The following is a 10,291-nucleotide window of genomic DNA, read 5'->3' as shown; positions in this document are numbered from 1 at the left end:
TATATCTATCTCTCTCTCTCTATCTCTCTCCTCTCTCTATCTCTATCTCTCTCCTCTCTCTCTATCTCTATCTCTCCTCTCTCTATCTATTTATCTCTCTCTCACTCTCTCTCTATCTCTCTCCTCTCTCTATCTCTCTCTCTCCTCTCTATCTCTCCTCTCTCTCTCTCTCTCTCTCTCTCTCTCTCTCTCTCTTTCTCTATCTCTTTCTCTCTCTCTCTCCTCTCTCTTTTTTCTCTCTCTCTCTCTCCTCTCTCTTTTTTCTCTCTCTCTCCTCTCTATCTCTATCTCTCTTCTTTCTCTATCTATCTCTCTCTCTATCTCTCTCCTCTCTCTATCTCTATCTCTCTCTTTCTCTCTCTCCTCTCCTTTCTCTATCGCTCTTGCTCCTCTCTCTATCTCTATCTCTCCTCTCTCTATTTATTTATCTCTCTCTCACTCTCTCTCTATCTCTCTCCTCTCTCTCTTTTTCTTTCTCTCTTTTTCTATCTCTCTCCTCTCTCTATCTCTCTCTCTCCTCTTTCTCTCCTCTCTCTTTCTCTCTCTCTCTCTCTCTCTCTCTCTCACTCTCTCTCCTCTCTCTATCTCTCTATCTCTCCTCTCTCTATCTATCTCTCTCTATCTCTCTCCACTCTCTATCTCTCTCTCTCTCTCTTTCTCTCTCTCTCTCTCTCTCTCTCTCTCTCTCTCTCTCCTTTCTATCCCTCCTCTCTCTCCCCTCTCTCTCTCCTCTCTCTATCTCTCTCTCTCACTCTCTCTCCTCTCTCTATCTCTCCTCTCTCTATCTATCTCTCTCCACTCTCTATCTCTCTCTTTCTCTCTCTCTCTCTCTCTCTCTCTCTCTCTCTCTCTCCTTTCTATCCCTCCTCTCTCTCCCCTCTCTCTCTCTCCTCTCTCTTTCTCTCTCTCTCTCTCACTCTCTCTCCTCTCTCTATCTCTCCTCTCTCTATCTATCTCTCTCTATCTCTCTCCACTCTCTATCTCTCTCTCTCTCTCTTTCTCTCTCTCTCTCTCTCTCTCTCTCTCTCTCCTTTCTATCCCTCCTCTCTCTCCCCTCTCTCTCTCCTCTCTCTATCTCTCTCTCTCACTCTCTCTCCTCTCTCTATCTCTCCTCTCTCTATCTATCTCTCTCTATCTCTCTCCACTCTCTATCTCTCTCTTTCTCTCTCTCTCTCTCTCTCTCTCTCTCCTTTCTATCCCTCCTCTCTCTCCCCTCTCTCTCTCTTTCTCTCTCTCTCTCTCTCTCTCTCTCTCTCTCTCTCTCTCCTTTCTATCCCTCCTCTCTCTCCCCTCTCTCTCTCCTCTCTCTATCTCTCTCTCTCTCTCTCTCTCTCTCTCTCTCTCTCTCTCTCTCTCTCTCTCTCTCTCTTTCCTGCACTCTCTTCTTTCTTTCTTTCTTTTTCTCCCTCATTCAAGCTCACTCTCTCTATCTTCTCTCTTTTACTAACTCCTATTTTTACCTACTCTCTATCTTTCCTGGACTCTTTCTCTCTTTTCCTTTTTTCAATTTCCATATTTTCTCTCTTTCCTTCTCTCTTGTCTTTTCTTCCTCTCTCTCTCTCTCTCTCTCTCTCTCTCTCTCTCTCTCCTGCACTCTCTCTTTCTTTTTTCCTATTTCTCTGTCACATCCAATCAAGGTGACTAAAACAAGTGCCTCTTAGCTATGTTGTTCTGGTTGATGACAATTTTTGCAAACAAGTTACTCGTTTAATGTACCATGATAGCAATATTTTCAATTAGCAGCTATCGGTCACTGAAGAATGTTGAGCACTGTATGCTCATCATTTCTTAGCCATTCTCTACTTTTACAGTTTTATTTTTGCTTTTAAAGCTCAACGTTGTATGGTGAACCTTAGAACCAGCCTTCAAATTTTCTTTGTTTTTAAAGACTGGCAATAGATGGGTAAGTCTCAGAAGAACTTGCTAATTTGGCTTTGTACTGAGTGAAATGCACTTTTTACCCCCAAAACTATACGGTTGTTGCAAAACCGCATGAACAATGGATTTACCGCTAAGCTTTGTTAAGCTGACAACTTTGGCTACAATTTTGTATTGTTACAACATAACTCACTAGGAAATATAAAAAAAATCATGTTAGAAGCTTTTTAGTGTTTTACAATCAGCGTTTGGTCTAATGTCTTTTGCATCTCATTTAGGTTAATCTATTACAGCCTCAGACAAAACATAATTGTTTGCTAGTATCTTCTGTGAGCATTCACAGAATTTTGACACAGAAATTTAGAAAGGGATCTTTTTTGCCACGATTTCATAAACTAAATGATGGACTAGACTAGTCACATCTCAGAATAATGTTTACAGTTTGTGATATATGAAATATCAATACTAAATTATACTTTGAGTTAGCTTGAGTTCAATATTTGCGCAGAATTGATAATAAATTTTTATCAAGGCGCGTTGGTCTTTTGATCTTTGAAGCACTTTTTTTCTCTATTTCTTTTTTCTGTTTTTTTTTTGTTCTTTCTCTTTTCTCTCTTCTTTCTCTTTTCTCTTTATCCCTCTCTCTTTCTTCTTTTGCTTCCTCTCTTGCTACCTCTCGCTCTCTCTCTCTCTCTTTCTCTCTCTCTCTTTCTCTCTCTATCTTTCATTTTTTCTCCTTCTTTTTATCTCTTCGCTCTCTCTCTTTTTCTCTCTCTTTCGCTAGCTCTTTGTCTCTTTTTCGCGCTCCTTCCCAAACCAGTTTCATTCTCTCGACTGGAAGAATCTGATTCTACTGAACAAGACATGTAGGAACATGTTAGAATATCTATCTTGTGGCAGTGGCTGGTCGATAGATAGGTTTGTTTATCGTTGCCCTCCAGATGCTGTTGCATTACATCATTAGTGTAGATGTCTATAGATTTTGTTTTCCGGTTCTCTAAGGGTATCCAGTTCACTCTCTCCAGTTGTATGGAGGTTGAGGGTTGACGTTCTTAAGCAAAACTGATTAAACATTTGCTAAATCAAGTTTGCAATTCAGAGTGAAGCCATACCAATAATAATGAAGTATGACTCAGCAAGCCAGAACATACTGATAAAACAATCGCACAAGTACAAGTAACTGGCAGTATTTTAATTAGATGCCATAGATAATTTCTGGCAGTTAGTTTGCTGATTCATGGTTTCTTGACAACACTAATCACGCTAAGGGATGAGGCCATCAGTCATGTGAGTACTTATACTGAGTGCTGTGATTCGCGAGTCAAAATATCTGCCTCGATCTTACTTAAGTAGGCTATTGTCTTATTGATTGCTTTTCTTGTCAGTTTGGTATGAGAATAACACGTCATACTTCCTTCTCCCTCGTCTTACTACTTAGCATAATCGTCTAATCCTAGAATTACAAGCGTTTTCCCATCTGTCAAAAGATCTTTCAGTTGAGCATAGCATTAATAAAACAGTTGCAAATATATCTTGATTTAAAGAACTTTTCATAATCTGTTTCACTTTAACTTTTGTTCTAGTATTGGTATAAGAATATACTTAGCGCTCAACGTGTTCTCTTCTGTCTATTTTAGGTTCTTTACTAAACATTTCAGACTACCTTTACAAATCTGAACAATTTTAGTCGGTCATTATTTAGTTCAAAAAAGAAAAACATTACATCTGTTATGGTTTAGGCTGTTTTTGAAGTATCTATCCTTATAAGTGATACATCAGAACTAGACATTCAGAAAAACATAAATCCATAAACCTAAACATGTCATCTATGTTTGTTAGGAGATGGACACATTAATTTTCCATTGGCTTAAAGATAGCCAAGTTCTTAATCCAATAAAAAGATTGCAGTATTCGCTGGGCAAACATCTTATACCGCAAGTAGTCATTTCTTGTAAAGTAAAAACATTAGTTACTTACAAAGATCTCGAGCTGAGGTTTTTTGCTATTCATAAACTAGAATATTCCAAAAACTGTGAATCATATCTGTATTCACCACTGTAACAGTTAGAGTCATGAGCATATACAAAGCAAAAGTAAGGCTTTAACCATTGTGTACTTTCATACAACCATTGACCATACAACTGACATGAAACAGGAAGAGGTCAGTTTGAGTCAGATTGACAGGTCTTTTATATCTAAACCCTCTTCCTTAGTTACTCTTAGAATTTGGAACTTTAGAACTCTTTACCTTAGCAGTAATCTAGTGTAGACATAAGTTACCAAAACCAGCATGGCTAAAAGCAATATTTTAGTCGATGATAGCACTTTAGTAGACTTAACATCTACTTTGAAGTTTATTGGTGGTACCCACACAATGAGTAATTAGAGAAGGGTGGAGATGGGCCTACCCAAATCTTGTGGTTTGACTGGACCACCAGAGAGGATTACTGGTTACCTCAGAGTTTGATGACATTTCGTTGACTTTCTGGCAAGAAGTTTTTTGGCTTGTAGCGCATTTCATTTATCAAACTGATTCACTGACAGTCTTCCCAATGTTGAAGCGTGTTTGGGATAGATTTACATTAGTTTCATGGTGGTCTCAACACTCGATCTTCTTACTGACTAGAAATGATCTACATTCTTGGTCTCTGTAAATCTCATGACACTCCGCTTACGCAGATGACCACATCATAAAAATCTATCGCTTAAAGCTCAGCACGTGTCAACAGGATTTCTTGTTGTTTCATAAGCATAAAAAATATGATTTTATATACGCATAGGAAGATAGAAAATTTATGCCCAACAGCCATGACGAAACACTAGAACTATTTTGATCAGGGATGTAAGCGCTAGCTAATAACTTATTAGATGCGATTGCGTAATTGTATATTAGACAGTTTACATAAATGCTTCATAGCTGATTCAGCAAACATGTAAATAGACTTGAAATTGCTAACAAATCGCTTCCTAAGAAATCACAGTATACTTGTTTGTTGTAAAGATTATGAGAAGTAGTATGTTTGAGATCTGGTTTCCTTTGCCAATAAATTCACATTTCCAAGTTTGATTACACAAAAAAGTATGAAAAGTATAAAAAATCCTCAAACAAGATTTAGTAATGTATTCCTATGACACTGATGCAGATCCTGGAATAAACTAACTGATTATGTAGAAACATCTTTGCACACTCTTCAGCAAACTAAAGCTCAGTTGTCTAAAAATGTTTTTGCAAATGTTTGGTCGTTTTTAGAGAGTTTCCAGGCCTATATCGGACTGGCAGCGCAAAAGGCTGATTTCTGTCAGTGGCAGCTAATCTCAAACAGCCAGCAGGCTCGTGGCTCTTGCCGGCGATAGAGGGACTCGACGAATGTAGGCCCTCTCAGCAGAAGGGCTAGTCACTCGGCTTGGGACTTAGCCTGTGTTTAGGTTTCCTTGGGTCAGTCTATGTGTCGAGTAAATGGGCCAGTCTGCTTGTCAGTCAGTTTCTTTCTCCTTGACCAGGTGGCTCCGCTGATGTATTGCGCTGCCTAAACTATCTTTTTTTGTCGAATTGGAAGGCAATTGTTAGATCTTCACTCGTATTTCCGGATCAGTGCTTGCATTAGAGCCAGTCTCTTAGTCAACTTGGTCTCAGATAAATAAGAGATCTGTGCTAGTTTGGTAAACTTTGCTCTCTTGACCTTTTCTACTCAATCGAGTCACTCATGTATTTCAAGTAGTGCTTTACTCGGTTTTTGACTCAACCGGCAGCTCAACGTCTTGTTAAAGGGAATGATCCAAACAGGCCTTGACTGGTCACCCAAAGGCAGAGTGTAAACCAGGTGTGACTTGATCTGAGCATTTTTGTGTGAAACAGGTTGCCCATGTATTCAGTATAGATTTTCCAAATCATTCTCCTTTTGCTGTGCTTTGGGGTCTCACTATCTCGTCCAAATCTGATGTGCCCATGCTGGTACAGACGGACACAGACTCTTTGTCCAAATTTAAGAGGCATGTCAAGCGCTCTTTGTTACTGTCTACAGAGGCTTTAACAGGCTAAACATATCTACAAGAGAAATTAAGTCTCACCTGGTTGAGCCATGTCGACAGGTTTGTCAAAAAATAGATTATTGTTTGCTGTGTGGATATCAGTAGGTATGCGAGTGATTAATTTTTTGATGTAGAAGCAAATGGTCTCGGCCTGCTAAGCTTTTACTTAGAGATTGCTGTTTTTTCTCAACCTTTATATTTTTACACGAGGGTTGCTAAAGATTGGCTGTTAATGCTGATAACCATTTTTATGCTCTTTACGGGTTTGGTTGCTGAGCGATGCGAACAAGCCAAAGGTTGAGCAAAATGGCACTAGGCGCTTTTTACACAAAAATCGAAGGTCGACCGGCTCTCCTGGTGTATCACATCTATGTTTTTTGACTTGTCTTCAGAGTTCTTATAACTGAGCCTCGAGTTTTTTGTTAAACTTTGAACCCTTAGTAACTTTACCTTTCGGGTTTGCTAATTCCAACTTAGCTTTCAACTCTGCTCGAGGTTTTTGTTTCCTGGGCCCGCCCTCTTTAATATTACTGTTTCTGCAAGGTTCTATATTGACTGGTGCTTGACAGAGTCTGGGACTCGAGCTGGCTTTTATTTTGTACCGAGGACTGTTCTTGCCGCTCAATCAGGCAAGTGTAGTTGGGCAAAGTTTTGGCACCCTGCTATCGTTCCACAAACTTTGCTTAAAGGTTCGAGTTGTCTTCTCGCTTTCGTTTTTTATTCAAGAGCCAAATCCAGTGTCCTGGGGCGTAGAATGGGGGCTCCTCTTGACAGATAGCTACTTGCTTTTTTTACTTAGGTCTGCATGCACTTCCTTTTACTTGAAGTTTTTTTATCCCGTATTCGTGCATAGGTTGGGCCTTAGTGGGCGGTGGGCTGAACTCTAGCTTAACTAATGCTGTTCTGACAAGCAAAAGTTTTGGTTGGACTTTAGAAGATTAGCTGTCATCTCGGTTGCCGAGTGAGGTGTACCTCAGTATGTTTTCATCAGCTGAAGGAGCAACCCACTCCTCTTGACCTCGGATTAGCAACAGTGCTTGAAGAGAGTTGCCCAGCTGTCTGTTGTTGCATTCCACTACTCCATTAGGGTGGTAGGAGTTGTGTGCGTCTTTTTCTTCTTCTAGAGCTGACATAACTCGGTCATTTTTTGACTCTCAAAATGAGTCCTTTAATTGGTAGAAATTTGCTCCGGTAGGCTCATGTAGCAGTACACTTGCTCATTCAGAGCATTAGCCACTACTGCGGCCTTGGCTTTCAAAAGAGCCAGAGCCCTTGAGATAGCAGATAGAGCTAGCATCCTGCTTTCTTGTGACATGGTATGTTAATATCAGGACCTACTTATTCTTTCTAGGCTTTGTTGGCATCATTCCCACAAAGTTGTAGGCAACTTTCTGCTAAGGATATCTTGCGTGTAGCCGCTACTTCCAGTCAGCCATCTTCACATCTCTATACTTTGCTGCTTGGCAGACCTCGCAACTCTTGATCAGTCTCTTCACCATAGCTGTCATTCCTGGTCAGTACGATATAGGTTACAGTTGGATAATTGCTCTACCCACCTCTGAGTGAGCAAGGGTGTGAGTCTGCCAAACGGTTGTTTCCTTATGACCCATGAGTGAACTGTGCACCACCAAGGTTGAACATGAGGGATGTCCAAGCCTCCAGTACTCCATTTGTTTGCAGCCAAAAAAATGTTCGGATCTTGTGTAGTTGTTGAAGTTCTTGACCCCAACTCCAGCTGATCCTGGGTAAACTACTTTGCTCAAGCACTTATGTGATACATGGTGGCCACCAGTGCTCGGCCTACCAGGCTGTATTCTAGCAAGCTCCTTGTCGGCGTCACCTCGAGTCATTGCCCAAGGTGTGTCACAGAGCCCAAAGGACTCTGCGGGAGATCCTAGATTAACCTCATTTTCACTCTTCTCTGGCTGTTGTGTTGACAAAGACTGGCCCATATAACTGACCTCCTCTTACACGATTTGGCAACCAATGACACCGCCGTTGGGTTTTCCTCAAGGCTACCCAACAGGGCCTAATTTTCCATGGCGAGCTCCTTCCAAGTCAGTACTCCGTCTCTCAGCTTAATGAGCTCACACTGCCGACAGTTGTTACAGGTTTGTCTGCTGAGCCTAACAGCGCACTTGTGGTAGAGTCCAGCTAAGTGTTTCAGAGTGCACTGAAAGTTGGCTAAGGTTTCTAACCACTTGGCTACTTGGTTCCAAGTGTTCCTTTTTACTGCAAAGCCATTGGAAAGAAGCGCAGTCTGTGTGGAGAAAGAACTGCTATAAGTATAGTTAAGGCCAAAAGAGCTTCACGGCTTTTACCAATATTAACAGCTCTTTTAGGGTAATGCAGAAGTTTCTTTATGCTGGATCTAGGGTTTTGTTGAAGAAAAACTATAATCTTTTTAGCCCTATCTGGTTCTTGCAACAGCATGACACCCACTCTGTAGCTGCTGACATTTGTGTCCAGGATACACGGCTAATTTAGATCAGGGTAGCGTAGCACAGGTGCCAAAGATAGCTGCCTTTACAGCTCCTCAAAAACTGTTTGCTCCTCCTCACCTCTTATCATTTTTTTTCCTGCTCTTGTTAGCTGACGCCGAGGCCATGCTGTGGTAGCGAAGCTTGGGATATACTGTCATCAATAGTCTACTGTACCCAAAAAGCCTTGCAGCTCTCCGAGCTCTCGGGAGCGGGCACTTCTTTTGTGTCAGTAGATAAACCTTTTACGCTAACCACAAATAACGCACCTGTGAGTGGAGTAGCTCACACTTGAGCGGTATACAGTTTCAAATAGATTCCTTTCAGTTGCTGGAACACTTCTTCCAATCGTTGTAAATGAGTATTGAAATTAGGGGCAATGACGATGCAATGATTTAATTCAAGCTGTATAGTACATGCCTCATTAGCTATTATAAGGTAGGTGACACAGATGAAAGTTCAAAGGGCGATACCTTCCATTTCTATAGGCTGGAGCGGGTAGCAAATGTAGACTTCTTCTGTGCATCGGTGTCTAGTGGCACTTGCCAAAAGCTATTAATTAGGTGTACTAAAGTACTTGCTGCCAGAAAAAGCATCAAGGCTGTCGTTGATCAGATAAAAAGGTTGGCATTTTGCTCTGTGATGGTATCCCACCATCGGTTGTCGATGCAGGCATGCCACATGCTATCTTTCTTCCAGACCAACACTACCAGAAAGTTTCAAGCCCTTCTAGAAAGTATTAGCTGTGGATCTTCTCAGGGTGCTCAGTTCACACCCAATGCACACTCAGTTCAGCTGGCCCAAAACCTGCTAAAGAGAAAAGCCAACCTGAGCTCAGAGCTCGTCAAAGACAGCCTTCACTTGGCCGACTTGTTGACGGTTTTTTGCCTCCTTTTGCAGAGATTTTCGAAGGTGGTTTAGGCTAGCAGCTTCTGTCTCGCTGTTTGCTTCTTTCACCTCTTAGCTAATGAAATACTGAAATGTTTGGTGTTCCCGATCCAAACTACTGAGGCAATTTAAGTTGGTGAACTAGAGCTGGAGCCTGGGGTACCAACATTCTCATTTCCAGTACCTTAGTAAAATCATCATTACCTCAATCTGCGCTTCAAACTTGTCTAGCATTCATTCTATTGCCAATTCTTGCAAGAGTATCTCACAGATCCCCAGAGGCTGGCTGCTCTTTAGGCAGTCATGGTTCTTTGTTATCAGGAGGTGGATTCACCTTGAAGCACTCTGTTCTTCATTGCTCTCTTTCCACTATCACTAGGATAGCCCTGGTTTGAGCATCCAGAGGTCCGTGGCTTCTTGTGAAGTCGAGATCCATGATCTCATCGCAGCCACCAGTGTAAAGTAAGCTGTTGTGTTTTCTTTGCTGTTCCATAAAATTGAAACCCTTGAGTGCGAGGCAGTAAGATAAATATTTGCTTCATGAGTATATATGTAGATGTAAGCAATTCAATGTGTGTGCAACAACGAACGACATGCAATAAGCTACCAGCAATCTTTGCTTTCCTTGGCTCATCTGGGTTCCTCATGTATGCTTGTGTCTTTGGCTGGTTCTACTCCAACGGCATCTCATTAATGTCTCGGTGTCTGCAACCGTCTGTCAACTGACCAGAAGTCTCACTAGCAGCGGTGTTTTCTGGCAAGTTGGGGCTTGGTACGGTGGTAACATCAACCCTGAAGTCAGCTCGGCAGCTAACCCAGGCCTTGGGGATCTTCCGTCACACTACTACTATGGTACATTAATAGCTCCACTACTACAATGATACACTAGTAACTCTGTCACTATATCATTATACTAGTAACTCCACTAGTACCACAGCACATTAACAGCTGTAAAACTAAAAGGGTACACTTGTATCTCTGCAACTACAATGGTACACTAAAAACTCTATCGCTTT

The sequence above is a fragment of the Watersipora subatra genome, chromosome 6 (genome assembly GCF_963576615.1).
Source record: "Watersipora subatra chromosome 6, tzWatSuba1.1, whole genome shotgun sequence".
NCBI classification, from domain to species: Eukaryota; Metazoa; Bryozoa; class Gymnolaemata; order Cheilostomatida; family Watersiporidae; genus Watersipora; species Watersipora subatra.
Note: the sequence above shows the minus strand (reverse complement) of the source record.